Genomic DNA, 12671 nt, shown 5'->3' with positions numbered 1-12671 from the left:
TTCATGTTATACCAAAAAGGGAAATATAGAGGATTTTGCTTATATAATTAGTGTTAAATATAAAAAAACTTAGAGCAAGCATCATACTTTATGGTAAAATGTTGAAAGCTTTATCTTTGAGATGATATACCATTCAAGGATCCATATAACTATTTCTCATTAAAAATTTAAAAGTAGTCACAATCTGTATAGCATAAAAGATACAAGAAAGAATGTGTAAGGAATAAAAAGGGAGAAAAAAAACTTTACTACTTAGAGATGTTCTCAGTTTGAAGGTAGAAATACCCCTTCAAAAACTCTGTACAAAAATTATTGCAATTAATAAGTTTAGCAAAATTAAAGTGAAAATTAGGATAAAAGCTGCATTTCTAAATGAAGGAATAAGCAGGATAAAAGAACCTTTGAAAAGTTCCATTTAAGACAAGATATAAAATTATCAGATATATAAGAACAATTGTAAAAACATATTTTAAATATATTTGAACAAAAACAGTACAGATCCAAGGTCAGCCAAATGGCACTGAACAAATAACAATTTATGGCCCAAAACAGCTTTCTGAGAGCTCTAGAAAATGGTTAGGAACACCCCACAAAGAAGCAGCTGCATTCAAACCGGCAGGAAATTTGTGGCATTCTGCTCACCCTTGCCCCACCTCCTTCATGTTACATCTCTGTGCGATCTGGAGGGAACAGCTCAATTCTCAGCTCCTACCTTGGACAGAAAGACAAGGATGAAACCTTCTTGCCACATTCTAGGGGTTGGTTGAGGGGGTTATTTCTGTCTTGCTTGACCAAGAACAGTGATGAGAGTGGTGGCAGAGTTTAGATATCAGACTGGAGGCTGCTGAAAGCAGTGGAGGGTACTGTGACATGCTGGAGATACATGTAGTCTGCAGTCCCACTGGAACCTTGGGGCATGAGCTTATGGGCAGAGAAATAAAATAGAAATCTAAGATGACCGGGAGAAATCAGGGATGAGACCCTTAAAAGCAGCTGTATAGATGGGGAACTTTAAAAAAAAAAAAAAAAAAAAAAGCAAAGGCCCAGAGAAGATGCATCATTCCTGGAAAAGATATGAAAGGACCTGGAGCCTTTGAACTGAGCTGATCAGTGAAGGTCTTCCTCTACACAGAGCTATTCCATAAAAACTGGAGAAATGGCTGCTTTTCCAAATTCCCAAATCTCAGTAAAAATCACAGGTACATAAAGAAACAGGGAAACAGCCCATTCAAAGGAACAAAATAAATATCCAGAAACTAACCCTAGAGCAATTCAGACTTCTAACCAACTAGACAAAGACTTGAAAACACCGCCTTAAGTTTACTCAAAAACCAAAAGAAAAATGTAGACAAATAAGCAAAATTAGGAAATGATTTATGAACAAAATGAGAATATCTTAAAGAGATGCAAATAATAAGAGAAAAACTCTGGAGCTGTAAAATACAATAAACGAATTGAAAAATGTATTAAAGGTGTTCAACAGCAGACTTCATCAAATAGAAGAGAAAATAGTGGATTTGGAGATAGATCGTTTGAAATTATCAACTCAGAGGAGCAAAAAATAATAATAAAGAAAAATGAAAAGAGCCTAAGGGATTTATGGGACACTATCAAATGGAACAATATACATAGTATGGGAAACCCAAAAAGGGAAGACGAAGAGAGAAAAAGGAGCAGAGAGCTTATCTGAAGAATTGAACAGTTAAAAGTGGTCAAGTTGGTAAATGTGTTTTATCACACAATGAAATTAGGAAAAAAATGAACAGATACCTGTTATATAAAGCAACATGAATGAATTTCACAAAAGCATTATTTAGTAAATGAAAGCATAGCCAAGACATGGAAACAGCCTAAATGTCCATCAACAGATGACTCGATAAAGAAGATGTGGTATATTTATACAATGGAATGCTATTCAGCCATAAAAAAAAAAAAAAACAAAAAAAAAACAAAAAAAACAACTTAACGCCATTTGCAGCAACATGGATGTTCCTGGAGAATGTCATTCTGAGTGAAGTAAGCCAGAAAGACAAAGAAAAATACCATATGAGATCACTCATACGCGGAATCTAAAAATAAAACAAACAAACATAAATACAAAACAGAAACAGACTCATAGACATAGAATACAAACTTGTGGTTGCCAGGGGGGCGGGGGGTGGGAAGGGACAGACAGATTTCAAAATGTAGAACTGATAAATAAGATTGTACTGTGTAGCACAGGGAAATATATACACAATCATGTGGTGGCTCACAGTGAAAGAGAATGTGACAATGAATGTATGTATGTTCATGTATATTCAAATTCTACACTGGAATTTGACACAACATTGTAAAATGACTGTAACTCAATAAAAAATGTTTAAATAAAAAAAGTACATGAAAGCAAGATATTAACATATACTTTAAGACTCCATTTATATAATGATCAAATTTGATAATTTAAACTATCGTATTTAAGAATTCTTCTATCGGCAAAACAATAAAGGAATGTTAAGGAAGCGATTACTATATAACTCTTCCTTATGATTACCTCTTGGTTGGGAAGAGAATAGTTACGAGGGATCATGAGAGGATCTTCATGGATGCTGGAAATGCAACTGCAACTTATTTTTTATCTGAGTGATACACTGCTGACTGCTTTTTAATTTACTGCTCAGCAGTTTCTATTTTGCAGTATTTTGTGTATGTGTGTCTGTCCTGGATAGTCTCTGGGCAGTTCACCATCACTTTATTCTCTTCTAAATTTTGTCAGTGAGAAGTGGCATCACAAAACGTGTCTCTCAGGAGGGAAGAAGGGGTTCCTGAGGCAGTTACAGATATGAATGGCAGAGCTGGCTACCTAGAAAACTGCTCACTTTTGTGGCCAAAACAAGGAAGTTTGTGAGGACTGCCTACATATTCTTATAAATTGCAGCAACTTTCTACAGATTTGTCGAGAACATCTGTCTTCGTTCTGCGGGCTACTCTGACGTTTGCTATTCTTAGAATATATGGAGAGGCTTCTGAATTCTAAAAGAAACCTTGATTCTATATCTGTATTTCTATCTAGAACTACGTCTGTATCCATATTTATCTACATATCTCATGGTTACACATGAGTTATATTTCACATTAAAACAAGTTGAAATGTTTGGAGGATGCTGTTAATACTGTGTTGTATATTTGAAATTTGCTAGGAGAGCGTATCTTAAAGTTCTCATCACAAGAAAAAAATCTGTAACTATGTGAGGTGATGGATGGTAACAAAACGAACTGTGGTAATCATCCAGCAATATATACATATATCAAATCATTCTGCTATGCACCTTAAATTTATAGTGTTATATACCAATTATATCTGGATAAAACTAGAAAAAAGTGAGAAAATACTACCATGATTTTTCTAACACCCAACCATCTTAATTCATTTTGATCACCTTGTTCCACATGGTGGGCACTTGTAAAATATTGTCACTTCCCAAAATACAAAGTACTCTGAAACTCATTAATTTAAACCACAAAGGTATATAATCTGGTCTTAGAAAACCACCATGAGAAAGAACATCTACTCTAACTTTTAAAAAGTTATTTCTGTTGTGAGACTATATAGCTCAGAGAGATGCATTTTGGAAGTCTTTTTTATATTAACAGTGGCAAGGGCTATTACTGCAGGCAGGGGCTGTTACTGTAGGACAACTGAAACAGCAGGAATCAAATCTTCACTCAGTGCTTGATATGCAAGCCAGGTACACGGTGCAAGGTTATGTAGGTGTTCTTTCTGGCTTCTGAAAACTATTTCAAAGGTTGTTCTCTCTTGCTGGTATGTTACAGCTTGAGAATCTGCTGTCTTAGTACTTTTCACACCAAACAAAGCCAACATTACAAGGAATGGAACACAACTTTCATCAATAGTTAGGATGAGTTTAAATTCTAATCTACTAGGCATTTGCTATACACACACACACACAAACACATACATATAATAGGTTACCATTGAAAATAGAATAATTGGTTCCTTTTTCACTCATTTTAGACTTTCAAACAGTAATTAATAAAGACATAGTTGTAAGATCATTAAACAAGATTACAAACCAAAGAGCCTGAGAGTTAAGGCTATTTAATAAATAAAAATACACAACAGGAGTTGAAATAAAAATTCAACTCAAAAGATATGTAATCTCAGATACTTTCATTTTATAAAACGAATTAATCAAGTTGATGTCCTTTTTTAATACTGTGGGACTACATTTCCTGCTTTATTACAGCCCTGGGAATGAGAATCTTAAAGCTTTCATTAACTTCTAGTAGAAAATACATTCAATCAAAAATTTGTATGTTTCTATGTGATACATATGGTGACATTCTAAAAATTTTACTGATCAAATACCAAAGTTGTATATGAATATATTTAACATACATGCATAAAATCTCAAAATACTTTATTCATTTCAGGTTAGAAAGATGGGAGGATACAAGGGAAAAAAGTATTTGAATTCTGAATATCAGAAGTAGTTACTAGTAATCATTTTTAAGATTCTATTTTAGTAACACAAACATTTGCTTTAGAGCCTTTTCGGTTATATTTAAAAATTCTAATCCCATTTAATTTTTATTATAAAGCCCCTTGAATTATAACCAAAACTAGCAACCCATTTCAATTCACGCTCCCTTCCCAAACTTCTCAGATGAGGAAACAAAAATAATTAACAGAACCCACTAGCATTTACTTCCGGGATAACTTGAGTTTTTTTTTTCTTTTGAAATGTATTTTTCACGAGTTTTACAAAGCCTTGTGAAGTGGCTGTCATTTGAACTGTTTCTTTATCCTTCGGTATCAGTGCCCGGAGAGAGAGCTTCAAAAATAATAGAAAATAAAAGATTCAGCAAAGATTTGATATTTTTAAATACTCTGTCAGTTCTATCAAGGCTACAAATTATAGTTCCAATAACCAATCACTGTCTTCTACTCTCATAAATGTCCTCAAATATTGAGATACTGAACATAAATTTAAAATTTCCAGTTGTATTTTAAATTTTTTTCGTCTTTAGTTTTTATGGACTGTGCCATCCTTTTGCTGTCTTGTGTGGCAGCTAGCTACATTTTAGGATTTTGTAATTATTTGTTGAAATTATATATACATATATTTCATGAAAAGAGACATGTTCCATCATCAATAGCGCTTATAAAGAACGTGCTACGTTTCAGTGACGAAACAATGGTAAATATATTGTAACGTTGTGCTATGTCTTCACCCTCAATTTGATAAATTTATCTCAGGGAATGAGCACCTGAGAGCGCCTGAGGGTCCCGCTGTGTTGGGGCGTGTCTCACCGGGGACGCCCCTCTTTCCAGCCTCCTACCTCCTTTCCAGTCACCACCTCGAGGACAGCCTTCTGGGCCCTTCTCTGTCTCCGGCACCAGACAGCCAGCTCTTTCGTGCCAAGCGGCCCTGAGCTCCCGGCCTCGGCGGGACGACCCCGCGCGCGGAGGCCGCCCACCCGGCTGGTCACGGGCGCCCGTGGGTCCCCCGCACTCACCTCGCCCGGCTCTGTCTCCACCGTGACCCGACCCAGGGGAGCTGGCTGAGTCTCAGGGTGAAAACGCCAGCGCAGCGAGGCGGCCTGCCTTCTTCCAGAAAGTACGTTACGGTAGCCGTCCCACGACAAACGGACGACAACCTTGGACGCCGCGGAAGCCCCCAAGGCCCTTCCGGAGCCGCCCGGCCCCGCCCCCACACAGCGGCTCTAAGGGAGCCGCCCGGCCCCGGCCCCGCCCCCTCCTCCTCCCCAACAGCCATGCGTGAGCCGCCCGGCCCCGCCCCCTCCCGCGGCTTCCCGGGGCGGGTGCCCGGCCCCGCCCCCTCCCGCGGCTTCCCGGGGCGGGTGCCCGGCCCCGCCCCCTCCCGCGGCTTCCCGGGGCGGGTGCCCGGCCCCGCCCCCTCCCGCGGCTTCCCGGGGCGGGTGCCCGGCCCCGCCCCCTCCCGCGGCTTCCCGGGGCGGGTGCCCGGCCCCGCCCCCTCCCGCGGCTTCCCGGGGCGGGTGCCCGGCCCCGCCCCCTCCCGCGGCTTCCCGGGGCGGGTGCCCGGCCCCGCCCCCTCCCGCGGCTTCCCGGGGCGGGTGCCCGGCCCCGCCCCCTCCCGCGGCTTCCCGGGGCGGGTGCCCGGCCCCGCCCCCTCCCGCGGCCGCCTAGGCGAGTCGGTGGAGGGCATCCTCAAGGTGGGCAACCATCTGAGTAATTTCTCAGTCAGCTGACCCCAGGGTGGGCAGGGCGAGTATCTCTTCCAAAGGCTCATCCTGGAGCTGCACTGGAGCCTCAGGAGCTCCGGGGCCTTTGAGGGGCGCCTCTGCGTTCCCCTGGTGTCAGGGCTTCTTGCTTGAGCCTTTCTGCCTGCAGCCACCAGGCAGCTTTAACCATCCTGGAGCCCCGCCCAAGCCACGGCCCAAGTGGAAACAATAAAGCTTCTGCAGCAAAGTTAAATAAAGCAAAATAAACAAATAAAAAGGCTTTAGAAAGGGTCCGTTTGTCTTTCAAAAAAACCTTTTTATTCTCCCATAGATTTCCCACATCCCCCTATTCCCTTCCCCTATTAAGGTGGTATATAAGCTCTCAAATCTCGCCCCTTTTGGGGGAGTACTTTTCTTTTTTTCCTGTGAAACTCCTTGTGTAGTGTATGTGTATGTATGAGTATTTAAAACAATAAATTTGTGAATCTAGTCTCCTGTTAATTTGCTTTGTTGCTTATTTCATAGAGTCAGCTTTTGAACTGAAGTGTAGCAGAGAGTGTGCCACCCCCAGATGTATGATTTGGGCATAAGAATTCTTTTGAGCTGAGGATACAAGAAAAGCTCCCACCTTCCCCTATTTGCTTGAAAGCAGGACATACATTTTCACAGCCATTCCTTCTCCCATTTCTACCAAAAAGGACAGAAGTTAATCACACCATTAGACACCCCATTTTCCCATAAGGGGAAAAAGACTTCTTCTATCCCTCTGGGCTCTACAGGGAAGGACAAATAATTTTCTTTCTACCCTTCTGAGTTTTGGGACCAGAGCAATCTGCATAACAAACTTTACTTAACAGCCTTTATTTCAACCCCTGGAGGCCTGAACCTTCTTTCTGCTGTCCTGTCATTTCTCCACAAATTTACTCTCTTTGAATTACTCATTTTCCCTTGGGTATCTCCCATATACATGAGGTGTACATGTTAATAAACTTCTGCTTGTCTTTCTCTTGGAAACCTGTCTTTATTACAGTGGTCTCAGCCCAAAACTCAGAAGGGTAGAAAGAAAATTATTTGTCCTCCCCTGTAGAACCCAAGAGGGTAGAGGAAAAGTCTTTTTCCCCTTATACTTTCTGTGTATAAAGAGAGAAAAACTATGTGTAAGGCACAGCTGTTCTTTTAAGATGCACAAATCATCTAACTCTAATGGAATTAACATGTGATTTAAGAAAAAGCTAATTAATGAAGATCTGGAGAATAGGCTCCATGAAGGAAAACAAAACCCAAACCAAAGCAACACAAAAGAAAATGATACAGTGGAAAAAGGAAATCTGAAAATGTAGATCTTTCCACGTTCCTCAACACACAAACGCCTACAGACACAAACACACATGCAGGCACGTGTGCATACACAGAGACATATACATGTTAAAATAAGTAAAATTGTTTCAGTATGTAGCATAAGGCATTTCTGGAAACTTTCACTCTGATAAATATTAGCCAATTAGGAAACATAGGATTTTAGATTTTTATTTTTTATTTGCCTGCTTAGTAGTAGTAGTAGTAAATATTTTATTAATTTCTCAGATCCTTTATTCATAACTTTTAAAATATATAATCATTTTGCAGGAGGAGAGTAATAGTAGGCAATATATAAAAATGCTGGCGATATTGGGGTTCTGATTAAGTTACTTGCCTGACTGAAGAATAATAAGAAATAAATTGTAATTATTTTTTGTTATTCAAACAATAGCACCACAAACATTTTGCTAAAGTTATCCTAATGTATTGATTTTCTAACACAGTCATAGCAAAGCACCACAAACTGGGTGGCTAAACAATTTATTGTCTAACAGTTCTGGAGGATAGAAGTCTGAAATCAAAGTTTCAGCAGTGCTGGTTACTACTAAGAACTATGTGAGAGAATTTATCCATGTCTTTCTAGCGTTCGTGGTTTGCTGACAGTCTTTTTCATTCTTTGACATGTAGATGCAGCACTACAATCTTTGCCTTCATCTTTATGTGGAGTTCTCCCTGTGTGCATCTATTTCAAGTGTCCAAATTTCCCCTTTTTATAAGGACACGGTCATATTGGATTAGCGCCTACTTTAATCACCTCGTCTTAACTTGATCATCTACAAAGATGCTATTTCAAGAAAATTTTACACTTACAGGTACTGCGAAGTTAGAACTTCACCATCTTTGGGGGCAACATAATTCAACCCATAACACTTAGGAACTTTGGCATCATTAACACAAGTACAGTTGTGTTAACTTGGAGAAAGTAAAAAAGGAAAGAAAAAATCCCAGTTAGATAATTGAGGCTCATGTGCCCCAGTGACACTCATGTTTCTTTGTAACTAATTTATTTCTGGTACAAACACTGTATTTTGTCAATTCTAATATATACTTTTTTACATTTTAAACTTTATTAAGTCATAATGGATATTAAAAATCAGTGATAATTTATAATTCTAATTGCAAGCTTTTTTCCCTTTATTAATGATGATTAAAATAATATGTCCTAAACTAGATAACATTGTAGATTCTATGATATATGACAATGTGTTTCCTTTTGCAGTATAAGTTAAACCTGAATCATCGTTACGTATAACTCCTATTTAACCAGGTCAAACCTGTATTCTGTCTTTGCCCAGTTTGTTTTAACAACATGTAGTACTCTTAGAGAAGTCATATTTGTTCAGCAGAGAACATGAAATTAGAAATCTGCACGCAAGTTTGTGCATCCCATAACATTTTGATTGAAAATAACCTTCAATCAACCAAGCATATGATTATTGATTATAATCAAAACCTCTAAATGCATTAATCATATCTTTTTTCGTTTAGTTCCAAACCCCCAGTCACCTTTTTAATTTTAATATTACTAAACTTGATTAAGTGTCAGTATGTTCAATTCCTTTGTGGATTGTTAGTACCAAATTATATCATAGTTCAGCCCTTTTGCAAAATCTTCCTTAAAAAGTTTGTGATTGCTTATTTTTAAGAATTGTACTCATCATTTGAATGATGTGCACTATGAAAGCTATGTAAAATGCAAAGATGCGGGTATCATTTGTGCCTGTTTTTATATGATTCTGTGTATTAAACATACACATTTTGTTCTCAAATTCTCTTCTCAAAAATATTTGTCTCACAGCATTTGAAAATACAGCATTTTCCTCAGTTAAATAACCTGTCACTATCATGTTAACCATGTGTTGACCATCTGCCATGTTCGTTTCAAATCAGATTGGTGAATAATTATTTCCACAAGCACAATACCTTTGAGAGGAAAGCTTAGGCAAAGCACACAGAATTACAATTTTCACTATATTCATTAGCATTAATATTCATTCACAAACACATGTATGTATTTATTTTATCTTGTTCTGGTAGATTAAAACACTAAGAGGACTGAGTTATGCAAGGGTTGGGGCATGTTTAGTCAGTACATTTCTCTAAGGGACATTTTGTTCTTTGTTAAATGAGAACAACGAGACCAAGGGCACTCTATTTTTTTTGTTTACTTTTATGTTTGTCTGTGGAGGGTCTTGCTCTGGTTGACTAATGTTCTGCTGTGGTACCATTTTTATATGGGGCTGAAATTTTAATTAGTCCTTTGAGTCTTAGCCAGTTGTCTTTTGGCGACTCAACGCACACGTCTTCAGTCACTCTCTCTGACACCAACTTATGTTCTGACACTCTCTGTCCTAATTAATGCACTTGCATAGCTTTAAATAATTAACTTACTACTAATGTAGAAGCCCTATTTATAAAATATTTTTGGAGTGTCTTAAAATTTGTCTTTTTATTGTTATTATGACTATTTGCTTTTAACCTTTGCTGAATACAGCTCAACTGTATCATGCTTCATCAACATTATTCAGTTAAATATTATTTTGTGTAATCAACTATATTATTATGCTTGTTTATATAATTTCACTTTATTGATATAGATTAATCCATAATGTCTCACGTAAGGAAGACACTTTTAAAGCACTATAAAAACAATATTATGACTATGGATAGCAGTAAATTTGAGAAGTATTATTATTACAACCTTTAAAGTAAGAAAACAGAATTATAACTTGAAGTTGACAATTTTTGGTTTACTGGAAGATGCACGAGTACAAGAAGCTAAGTATTAGCCTGTGATTTAAAAAGTTTCTTGAGATTATTGGTATGATTATCTCCCTAAGAAAAAAAGAGGCTGGTTAGTCAGTTACAGTATGAAACGGTATAGTCATTGACCTACCGTTCTATTGTTTGTTGAGTATTTCTCAAAAGGAAGATATTCTTCTAAGGGACATAATTAATTGTTTTGGTCTCCAACCTGAAAGTAAGTGAGCCCCTGAAAAGTAAGATACAGGTCTGCCATTTACAGCCTTATTGGAGATGCCTCAGTCAGAAATAGTCCAATTCTGATGCACAGGGGGGGAGGAGACACACAAACACACACACACACGCGCGCGCACACACACACGTACGCATACACACAGATCTCAGACCTAATCTGAGGAGGGGTAGCTGCAGACAATACTTCACTTATTTAGATGACACCTTTTGAAACCAAACTGTACCCAGGGGCTTTCTTTGAAATAACCTATCAATAAACTAAACATGGGTATAGCCATGCCGTGGTCCAACATAGGGAAATACATACATATCTGAAACATGATTATATCCTGCCAGAGACAGGAGTAGGAAGAAAGAGGAATTGGAAACATACCACTTTTTCCTCTATTTTTGCCATAAGACCCAGCTAACACATTATTAGTCTTTTTATTCTTTTTTATCCCTCCAAGTGGGTATTAGTTAGGGTTCTCCAGAGAAACAGAGCCAGAGGGGAAGATAGATAGATAGATAGATAGATAGATAGATAGATAGATAGATAGATAGATAGATTGATTGAATACATATATTTGTATGATTGTGGGGGTTGAGGGTTAGTCATTGGCAAGTCCAAAATCTGTAGAGCAGACTTGAGACTCTTGGCCAGGAGCTGACACTGCAGTCTTGAAGAAGAAGTAATTCTTTCTAAAAAATTAGGGCTTATTTTGAAAAATCTGACTTTAGCTCAAATGTATGTCAAAACCTCAAGAGTGTATTAAATAAGTCCCCGGGGCTAAGTAGGTGTGTTCCTAGATTATGAAAGTGGCATAGTGAGCTATGTCAATGTTGCTTAAAGTTCCAGCAAAACAGGTATATGTAGAATAGACAAGAAATAGTGCAAGGGTGTAGAGTTGGACTGAGAGGACAAAATTAGTTCATGGAGGGCAATCTTAAAAATGTCAATCCAGGGTCCATAAACAGAGTATCTTAAAAGGTACTAAGTTAGCATTCAAGAGATTAGTTACAGGGGCTAGGGGAGAAGCTGATAATAAAGCAAGGAGTCAAAATCCATGTCTGACAGTAATAGTGCCTGACATTGTCCAAAATCAGATTGAAATAAGGTATCCTGACTCTTCATCAGTGGGCAAGTGTTTCGATGCTATGCAATATTCTTATGTTGTCTTGAAAGATGATTCTCTTATATTAAGAGATTACAATCACTTAAAAATCAGTCTTTTAAATACAAGCAATGAATAAACTTAATTCGTTCAACAAAAATATCTTGAGTTTTTACAATTAGCTCAGTATTGTAATATATGCTGAAGAAATACAGATAAAGCTGTTTTACTTTCAAAATAATTAACTTCAGATTAAAAAAGCATCATTGAGACCATGGTACAAATATTTTGAGAACAAGTTGAAATTGTCTAAGTGCTCCAATAATTTTAAAGTATAGAATCTAAAAATTAAACCAAAATAGTTCAAACAAAAATAGAGGACATTACAATACTCAAAGGACTAACATACTTGTGTGAGATTTCAATATACTTCTTCAGCTATTTATAGGTCAAGCAGATAACAATTAAAAATACATTGAAAAATTAATAACAAAATCAATAAACTTTAGCTAATGTACAAGTATACAATTCTACATCTAACAGTTGAAAATATTGTTCTCTAAACAGTACATGGAATAACATGCACAAAAACTAATTATGTGATTGACCTTATAGTAAATCTAAATAATCTTAGAGAATTATCACAGATAACCCAGTCTCTTTACAACAAAAACAAATTAGAAGTTAATAGCAAAAAAGGTATATTAAAACTTCCATTTATTTAGAAATTGTATTACATACTTAATTTATGGTTAAGAAAGAATTAATGGAAATAAAGAAAACACAATTGCATGACATTGAAAACACCACATATAAAACTGGGAGGATATAGTGAAAGTAGTGCTTAAAGAGCAATTTATAACCATACTAGCTTATTCTATATCTACCTTAAATTAATGTCTTTTATATAAATATTAATTTCTACAAATTAGTATCATTCTACATACCTTCTGATGGTCTTGATGTTTTATAAAATATCCAAATTTCAGATATCACTGTGGTATCTTCTTACCT

General features: G+C 37.4%; 1 protein-coding gene across 8 annotated transcripts in view; it reads right to left on the bottom strand.

The window, feature by feature from the left end:
• Window positions 1-12671, bottom strand: part of LOC141573916 (ankyrin repeat domain-containing protein 26-like) — a 91742-nt gene that overhangs the window by 61371 nt on the left and 17700 nt on the right. For 4 of the 8 annotated variants that reach the window (XM_074346325.1, XM_074346330.1, XM_074346331.1 and 1 more), the window contains exon 1: window positions 5521-5687. The gene's annotated coding sequence lies outside the window, so the exon portion shown is untranslated. Of the gene's footprint in view, window positions 1-5520; window positions 5691-12604; window positions 12670-12671 lie in introns of those variants that run through there. The other 4 variants (XM_074346329.1, XM_074346328.1, XM_074346326.1 and 1 more) reach the window with 3 other exon arrangements.

Source organism: Camelus bactrianus, chromosome 18 (genome assembly GCF_048773025.1).
Source record: "Camelus bactrianus isolate YW-2024 breed Bactrian camel chromosome 18, ASM4877302v1, whole genome shotgun sequence".
NCBI classification, from domain to species: Eukaryota; Metazoa; Chordata; class Mammalia; order Artiodactyla; family Camelidae; genus Camelus; species Camelus bactrianus.
Note: the sequence above shows the minus strand (reverse complement) of the source record. Positions and strands in the feature narration are given on the sequence as shown.